General features: G+C 39.4%; 1 protein-coding gene across 1 annotated transcript in view; it reads right to left on the reverse strand.

Moving 5' to 3' along the window:
- KIF18A (kinesin family member 18A) overlaps positions 1 to 8,752 on the reverse strand; it is a 78,781-nt gene extending 70,029 nt beyond the window's left edge. The window contains exon 1 of the mRNA XM_024764693.1: positions 8,700 to 8,752. The gene's annotated coding sequence lies outside the window, so the exon portion shown is untranslated. The remainder of the gene's footprint in view (positions 1 to 8,699) is intronic.
- Between the last annotated feature and the right edge of the window lie 932 nt (positions 8,753 to 9,684).

Below are 9,684 nucleotides of genomic sequence, written 5' to 3' on the forward strand. Positions count from 1 at the left end.
ATAACTAGCATATAGTACTTATTAAATAAAGAAAGGTGTTAATTTTGTTCCACTCATCTGGTAAATGTTACTGGAAATCCTTGGTTCAAAACCCTCCAGTGGTTATCTTATTCAGAGTTGAAGTTCTGTTAATGGCCTACATTTTTCACCTAATGTCCTATTGCTTTCTTCTTCGCTCACTCTATTCCAGCTAACACACCAAGCGCCCCAATCCTGATCTTTCTGCTAGCCATTCTCTCTATCATAAAGTGCTTTCCTCAATAACTACATGACTAACTCCTTCACTTCTTTCAAGTCCTGGCTTAAATGTTGCCCCTTCTGCCCACCCTTATTAATATTGCCAACCCAATTCCTAATCGCCCTTATACTGTTCTATTTTTTCCAAAGCACTTACCACCTCCTAACAGAATATTTAGCATGTTTGTTGTCTACTTTCTCTCTTCTAGTTAAACTATAAGCCGTTTAAGGGCATTTTTCTTTTAATCTGTTTTGCTTATCAATGCTTTCCAAGCCTAAAACAGTGCCTGGCACATGGTAGATACTATAAATACTTGATGACTAAATAAATTAGTGAATACTAAAAGGCTTTCTTTTTTTTTCTTGGTCTTAACTTTTTGATCCTAGATTCTTTTCTGGATAGTTGAGGTTCTTAAATTGTTGGATCTTTATTAGTTTATCCTTACTTTTCTTGTTTTTATGTGAGGTAGTCATATAGTCAGACCATACTTTTTGAACCTGCTGTCACTGATGTACCTTAAACTTACATCATTATAGAGCAGAGACTAGGATCTATATTCAGAGATTAGGATCTCTGAATACACAGTTGGGGGAATATACTATCTCTGTCACCTTCATACCTGGGCTAGCTAACTGACACATCCCTGGAACTATTTTTAACCCTATGGGTCTCTGAGATACAGGCAGAGATAAGCCTGGTTGTGTCAATTTCCACTGCCAAGAGATTTGCCGCCAAGATCACTTTTATTAAAAATAGCTCGTAAGCCAAAGCTCTCCCTTCATTACCTTAATATGATTCTGAGAGATCCTTTCTTGTCCATTCCTGTGATCCAAACTAAAATAGTATCAGAGCCCTTGTGAAAAATCAAACCTAGCTTTTTGGGGAGCCTATACCTGTGATTTTATATGGTTTAGCTACAAAGTTTGAGTTGAAGTGGAAGCCCAGGGTCTGACTAATATTTCAGAGATTTATCAAGTTTTTGTATGTGCGTGTCATTTAATTTTTTGTATTGTGACATAATCTGATTACTTCCACTGCTGACATACTTTAGGAAATAGAAACTAGTGGGGCCATTGAAGTAATGTAGACAGGAGATGATGCTGTCAACTCAGAACAGGGTGGTGGTCAGATTTTGGATGTATGCTAAAGGTAAAGACAAAAGAATTTCCTGATAGATAGATGTGGGGAATGAGAGAAATGATTCAAGAATAACTCCAAAGTTCTTGGTCTGAGTGTTGGAAGAATAGAGTAGCCATTAACTGAGATAGAAATATCTGAGGGTAGAGCAGGTTTTGGGGGGAAGATCAGGAGTTCATTCTGGATATCTTGAATTTGAGATTTTTTTTTTTTTTTTTTTGCGGTACACGGGCCTCTCTCACTGTCGTGGCCTCTCCCGTTGAGGAGCACAGGCTCTGGACGCGCAGGCTCAGCGGCCATGGCTCACGGGCCCAGCCGCTCCGCGGCATGTGGGATCCTCCCGGACCGCGGGCACGAACCCACGTCCCCTGCATCGGCAGGCGGACTCTCAACCACTACACCACCAGGGAAGCCCGAATTTGAGAATTTTAATCAACATCGGGTGGAGATGTCAAGGCAGCTGAAAGCTAAGTTACGAAAGTAAACGCTGTCCTCAGAGTCTTAATGCCATTTGAAGCTTTTCAAAGTTTTTAAAGCTTAACGTGGTATTAGGGGGAACTTTTAGGGGGAACTTTTAAATCAATGAGGAGAGGATGATCAATTGTGCTAAATACTGCTAATAGGTTAAGTACTTACTAAGAAGTAATCAGGGGATTTGGCAACATGAAGACAAACAAGAGCAATTTGGGGGGAATGGAATGGTAGGACAAAGGCCTGAATAGAAGAAGACTCAGATAGCAAATATAGGAAGTACTACTGCAAAAGTAAGCAAAGAAATGGTGTGGGTGGAGGGGGAAACGGTTAAAAGACATTTTGTTTGTTTCCTAAAGTGGAAGAAATAACAACAATGATAAAGCTAAAATATGTCGTAAAATCATATACTTTTGGAAAGATTTTGAATAAGGCCAAAGCAATCTAAAAGCAAAAGACACTGGACACAGCACCCCCTTTTCAGGACTCTGTTCTTCCCCAAAATTGGAACACTGAAGAGGAAAGGATGGTCATTTGGATTCTAACGGTGAGGTCCCACGTGAGTTGCTACTCCGCTCTTTCTTCACCCTTGAGTTTCTGTCTAGCCAACCCGCACAGAGTACCTATACCCCACTTCTGTGACCTTGGACAAGTTACTTAGCCTCACTGAGTCTCAGGTTTCTCATTTGTATAAAAGGAATAATACCTAATAGCTGTTGTGAAGGCTGAAGGAGATAACATTATTAAGTGTATGAAGGCATTCAATAAATGCTAATTCTCTTCCTTATCTGCCCCCCTTCCTGCCTCTTCTTCCCAAAGATACTGGTCCATCTTTTTAGTGTTTCCCAATGAGCTTATCATTGGCACTTTGGGTAGGACAATTCGTCCTTATTCGGAACTGTCCCAGGTATTAGAGGATGTTTAGCATTTCTGATCCCTGTCTATTAAAGGCTAGTAGAGTGTCACATTCTTTGTATTACCAAAAACTAACCTCTATACACTTTTCTAAAAGCTTTTAGAAATGTTCAACAAATACCTTGATTTTAACGGATACACTTTTTTTTCAATGATAGATAAAATACACACAAAGGAAATGGTTAAAAAAACATATATAAAACATCAGGTGATTATTTCAAAACAGATCTTAGGGGACTTCCCTGGTGATACAGTGGTAGAATCCTCCTCCCGATGCAGGTTTGATCCCTGGCCGGGGAACTAAGATCCCACATGTCATGGGGCAACTAAGCCTGTGCGCCACAACTAATGAGCCCGTGCACCACAACTGGAGGGCCTGCGTGCCGCAACTACAGAGGCGACTCACTCTGGAGACCATGTGCCACAACTAGAGAGAAGTCCACGTGCTGCAACAAAGAGCCTGTGCACCACAATGAAGGTCCCTTGTGCCGCAACTAACACCCGACTCAGCCAAATAAATAATAAATAACAAAAAACAAAACAAACAAACACAAAACAGATCTTAGCTTGGAAGGTATCTCGTTAATTAATTAATCATTAATTCATAAAGCTAACTGTTAAAATCCCAGTTCTACTACTTTACTGGCTGTGACAGTGGGCAAGTTACTTAACCCCCTTGTGGTTTAGTTTCCTCATCTGTAAAGTGGGATTAGTAATAATCCCTACCTCATGGAGTTCTTGTGAGGATTAGCACTTAGAACAATGCCTGGCACAGAGTATGCATTACAAGTGTTTGCTATTACTGCTATTATTGTTATTATTACATACAGCTTAGTGAGGAAACATTGATAAAATGACACAAATATGCAAAGTGTAACGGTGACAAGTGCTATCAGGTAAAGGTTAACTTTGCTACCTAAGACTATAATAGGAGATTGATATTCTTAGAAAGCTTCCTAGAGGAATGACTGGAACTGAGAGCTGAAGGATGGATAGCTATTAACCAGGTTAAAAAAAGTTTCAGGAAAGAAAACTAGTTATGCATTCAATAAATATTATTGAGTGCCTTCTATGTGCTAGGCATTTTTCTGGGTCTTGGGATAGATAGGGTCAGAAGTGTATGTGTGGGCTTGTATTTTAGATGGGGTAGTTGTGAAAAGCTTGTCTAGTGGGGTAACTTTTTACAGAGACTGAAGTGAGGGACTGAGCAAGTAAGAGGCTCTCTGGGGTAAGAGTATTGCAGGCAGCAAGTCCAAAAGCCTGTGGTAGGAAACAGCTTGTGTAGAGGACATAACTGGCTGCATGGTGAATTTGCTTAAATCTCATTTTGTTTAACAGTTTAGTTTTAGATGATTGTAATTCTATCTAGAGCATCTAAAGAGATGCTCAGTTTAGCTTTGTTCAGTCCTGACTGCAGCTGGAGAGAAAAGGGAAAGGAGAGGGCTGTATTAAAAAGATTAAACTGGATAAAGGTGGGGCCGGATCTAGAAGATTTGAATGTCAGATTATAGAGCTCAGATTTGATTTTAAGTTAAGTGGGAATTACTGAATGTAAAAATTTGCTCAATTATCTTCAAATATACTGATGTCTTCAGGGATTAACAAAGTTGTTCCTACATTAAAACATGATGACTGCTTTCTTTTCTAACATGGCCAGGTAAAAGAGATGGACATCCAGTTGATTCTGAATAAGGCACACAGAAAGGATATCCTTAACCATTTTTACTAAGAAGTGGAAAAAGAAAAGCCTAAATATTGTTACCTGTGCAATACTGTGTTGATTCAAAATTCTTTTCAGATGACCATTCAGAAGACAGTATCACAGACTATGATCAATTTTGTCATATCTACTCTTAAGTGGTATTTGTTGATAAAAATCAAAAAAGCAAGCTGGTAGGATTTCATTGATGGGACTAAAACATTAAGGATAAACACTTCTAATGCCATTTTCATTATAACAGAAAGGTATTTGTCTAGTCTAGAGAGAGTACAGTATGAAAGAGAGTAATGAAGGGCTTTAGTGGTAATCTATAAAATGACAGGGTTAGACTATATGACATCTAAAGTCCTTTTCTAGCTCTAAATTTTATGATTATTGCATACGATTAGAAAAGTATACTAGAAAGTGACAAAACATAACAGCTAATAGGACTGTATGCTTCTACCTTTATATCCCTCCTTATCTCTTGTAGCTTACCTGGTATATAGTAAGTTCTCAAACATTTGATTAATGAATAAATTAATTAATAAGTTATTAAAAAGTAGACATGGAATTCAAGAAAGCAATATATCCATTTAGAGTAGAGGTAAACATGTATACTTCTCTAAGAGAACCAACATTATCACAGTAGAGTACAATGGTTGGCAATAACAAGAAATCCCAATGAGGACCCCGAGGCATCAAAAATAGTTAAATAATGTGCCCAATTTCTTTACAAAATTAGGAAAGCGAGATCATGTTTTATGTTAATCATTGAAGATGGTTAAAACACTATCACTTATCAAGGGTAACATTCAATTTTCTGGGAGATTGACTCACATAGAAAAGCTCATTCTTCTGTTATGTTTAATGAAGAGGTGTTAAAACTAATTCTCTTCAATAGTTGCAAGTGAATATGAACCAAGTGGAACAGGCAAGTCCTTATCTTATATCTAGGTACTGTTCTCCCTAGATAAAGTTTAAGCCAATTAAGTCAAAGATTATATGAAAGTATAATAAATTTTACTTAATTCATTGATTGTATGTACTGATACCTTCTTCAAAAGCAATCAGATCATGTTATGGACCTCATCTTGTTCTCCTGCTCCAATGATTTCCCAGCATAAGAATAAAATGGAAACTCCTTACCATGTTCTGTGGGTTCTACATCTGTGGGTTCTGTGGGTTCTACCTCTCCATCCCTGTCTCCAAATGTTATCCCACCTCTCAATTATTGTTTCAGTTACACTGTCCTTAGTGTTCCTTCAACACCTCAGTCTTGTTCTGGCCTCATGGCCTCTGCACCTTCTCTTCTCTTTGCCTGGAAAGCTCTGCCTTCAGATATTTGCAAATCTTAGTATCTCAGCTCATCATTCAGGTCTCTGTTCATGTCACTTCACAGAGGCTTTCCCAATAGATTCCATACAAAACTGTATCACCATGCCCTTGCCTGCTTTATTTTTCTTCCTAGCATCTAGACTACTTGGAAAATATATATTATTTGGTTACATAGTTATTGCTTATTTACCTTCTAAAATGTAAGCACTATGAGTATGGACTTCATCTGCACTCCAGAACCTAGAAGAGGGTTTGTCAAATATTTAGGATTTATTACATACTTGTTGAATAACTGAATGAAATAATGCAAAGTTTCAAGATATGTGTGCAAAAAACAAGTGCAAAATAGTGGACCTGGCATTCAAACATTTGTATTTTCAAAAGATATATACATATTTGTACATGCATGGGCTCTCTCAGGAAGAGAACAGAGGAAATTGATAATACCAGTTGCTTGATGATGGAAAAATATGAGGGTCTGGGTGACAGGCAGGCTTACTTTCTACTTTATATCCTTTTGTATTATTTGGAGTTTAAACAAGTCTAGGTATTTTTATTTCAAAAACAAAGCAAAACAAAACAAGATTAAAATTTACCTTAAACACAAACTTTCATTTAGTAACAACTATGGAATACTTTCTCCTGAGCTCTTATTCTACAAATACAAATGTGCTAAGCAATTTACATACTTCTCATTTAATCCCTGTAACAATCCTATGACATAGGTATTATTATCGTACCTATTTTATATAGAGAGAAACTGTAGTATAGACAGATTAAGTTAACTGGCTAAGTCACACTATTGGAAGCACAAGACGTAGAATTTGAACTCAGACTGACTGAATCTAAAGCTCAAGTATTTAATCATCACTCTCCATGATGTAAATATATAACCCCCAGAAATTTTCTGATAGAAGTTAAACTATTTGCCTACCTTTGGTAGAAAACCTCAGGGCCTAGTATTGGTGCTCCTGAATGAATGTTGAAATAAAACTGAAAATTCATGATTTCTCTGTGCTTGCTGGATAACACACACAGTTACCTATTCTCAGAAAATATGCTATTAATTGAGAGCTCTTGGATTAGGTAGATATGGCGATAACTAGTAATAATGAACAACGATGATCATTTGGGCACACTCTATATGCCAGGCATTATGGTAAACATTTGACATTCAACATCTCATTCAATCCTTAAAAAGATAAAGTAGACTCTATTATTGTCTCCATTTTACAAAAACAGAGACTTAGCTTTAGGCTAAGGAATCTTTCCAAGATGACAAGAGAGAGTAAGTGAGAAGCCAGAATGTCAATCCAGGTCCAAATCCAAAGTCCATGTTCTTAACAACTCTGGTCTATTGGAATCAAAACAGAAGGCTTTCAAACAATGGAACAGAAAGGTCATATAAATTTTCTTGAATGTGTGGAGTAACACAGTTATAAATGATTTCTTAAATACAAATTCAAATCTGAATTAGATTCAGATTCAATAAACATTTGTTAGGACCAGGAACTATCCTCCACTCTATCATGTATAGTCTCTATGCAACTTAAACCTCTTATTGGAAATAACTTGAATGTTAGAGCCACTGCTTCTATTCACCTGTAAGCATCAAGGAAGAACGAAAATTTCAAGTGGGGGGAAGGGCAGCACTGACATCTGGGCTATTTTTTCCTCCTAGTTTTCAGAGTTCATAGCATAAAAGTCATTTTATTGTGTACCTTAATTGATTCAAGGTATATTTATAGTGGGACAAGATACATTTTTGAAATGAAAATTTTGTGTACTTGTAAATACTTATTTAGTAACAGAAGAGGTGACAATTACTACCGTTAAAGGCAGATAACCTTTGTGTACCAAAATACACAATTCTTACAAAATAGTAGAAACTTAATAACAAGCAGTATCTAGCCTTTGGATCTTACATTCTCCCACAACAAAGTTCATAAATACCTCCCAAAATCCAAGGCGGGGGGGCGCTGACTGTGGTAGAATAACACTATCAACTAAAACCTGTAGAATGCCTAACACATTCTACTCTACCCGATAATAGTTAGTAACCTAAACTATACGTTATACAGCACAATTATTCAATTCTGGTCAAATAATCTCATAGAGTAAACAGCAGTCAGCCTTGACTTCTCTGAAACTGAGTGCCTAATGAGCACTCCTCAAGACGAACGAATCTCGCAGAAACTACGAACAGACGGTAGAACTGATTCTCAGTGCTTTAAGTCCCTTTCATTTGCAGAGCACTTTGTCAACCAGTATCTCTTCCATAGCTCATCTGATCCCCAGCAATCCCGTTAGTCAGTGCTGGCAGGTCTTATTCTGATGCTACATTTGGGGTCTGGGAAGGTTCCCAAGTGACCTTTGCCAGGTTAACGCAGAACCTCGCTGGACAAAAAGGTTACAAGCTGGTGAACCAAGGCTCCTCTTGATAGTTAAGCCCAGAGTTACATTTACATCTGTGTCTGAAACAAAACACTCTGAATTTGAAGTCCGGAAGGAACTTTACACTGTAAGGTGCCAGACAGTTAAAAGTGTTCTGCCAAAGTCTGGGAAAGGGGCCAAGATGCCCTTTAAAACTTCCGACTTCCTGAGAATTTCAGGCAGGAGATCCCTGACCTTCCTGCTGAGCAGTCGAGGTCTCCCGATCAGGCAGAGCCACATTCTAGTGGGTTCTCGAGTTCCTTCTTTCTTTCACTTTCTCCACGGGGACCCTAACCAGGCCCACCCCTGTCCTCACCCTCACCGCCCCACCTAACGCTTCCGTATTTGTCAACAAGCCCACTTGGTCCTCTATCCCTGAGGCAGCGGGACCCCTCCGCTTCCTGCGAGACGGGTCATCCGAAAAAACGTCCCCGAGACGAGAGTTTTCTTCTCTTGCCTTTAACTCACCTCAGGTCCAGGAGAGGTTACGGAGACGCTTCACTTCAATGTCCGCCTCTCGGCGATTCAAATTCAGCCACGAGATTCAAACCCAAGCCAGCTTTCTCAGCGCCTAGTTTCATTGGCTGCCGTCTTCGTGACGTCATCACGCCGGACGTGGCCGTGGCGCGCTGCAGTTTGGCGCCCGGCGTCTCAGCGGCCCCTTGCAGTGGAAGGTACCTTGCTCCGTGTCACCGTGGCAACTCGCACGGCAGTTTCCGGAGGCGTTGGCCGAGGTGGGCGGGGCTAGGCCGGAGCTGCCACCTGGGATCTTCAGGCAGCCTTCAGACCGTGGGCGCGGGCTCCGGTCCCAGGGTTCTGGGTGTGAGTGAGACGGGTGCGGGCGGGGGTTGGCGGTGCTCTCTGCTGGGGGAGAGGCGGAGCCTGTTGGGTGTGGATTAATGGGTTCTGGGTGTTTGTTTTCTCCTTTTCGCTATTGAGTAGTGAGGCCTCCAAGACACAGGTCCCATAATCTGGAAGGTATAGGGACCTGTTCGCTCCAACCACTTTCAGTTGGACCGAACTGGGGTCAATTCGCCTCAGTTAATTGAAAGTTCAGGACTTTGGCTTGAGGCCCCAGGCTTCATTTCTCAGGAACCCCAGACCTACTCCCTTAGTGCTGACTCTGAAACTATTTGTTGTACGGCTGGTTTTTACATTTCTTTCTAATGATGGCATTATAAAATAAATTCATTTAAATTTATTGGCTTAGTTCATTATTGGATGCAATGGGCTTTTAAGCCTGGGTTGTAGGTAGTATTTTAGAATGTACACTTTAAAAAGAAAAAAATACCTGGAAATAAATGGAAAATGTGTTCGCTAAGAGAATTCATCTTTTATTTATCAGGATATTTTTAGTAGTATGATCTGAATTTTATTGTTGTTCTTTATGTTACTATTGTTGTATCCATTCATTCAGCAGTTATTGATTGTAGATTTTAAGGACATAATAGCA

The sequence above is a fragment of the Neophocaena asiaeorientalis genome, unplaced genomic scaffold (genome assembly GCF_003031525.2).
Source record: "Neophocaena asiaeorientalis asiaeorientalis breed wild unplaced genomic scaffold, Neophocaena_asiaeorientalis_V1.1 scaffold230, whole genome shotgun sequence".
NCBI classification, from domain to species: domain Eukaryota; kingdom Metazoa; phylum Chordata; class Mammalia; order Artiodactyla; family Phocoenidae; genus Neophocaena; species Neophocaena asiaeorientalis.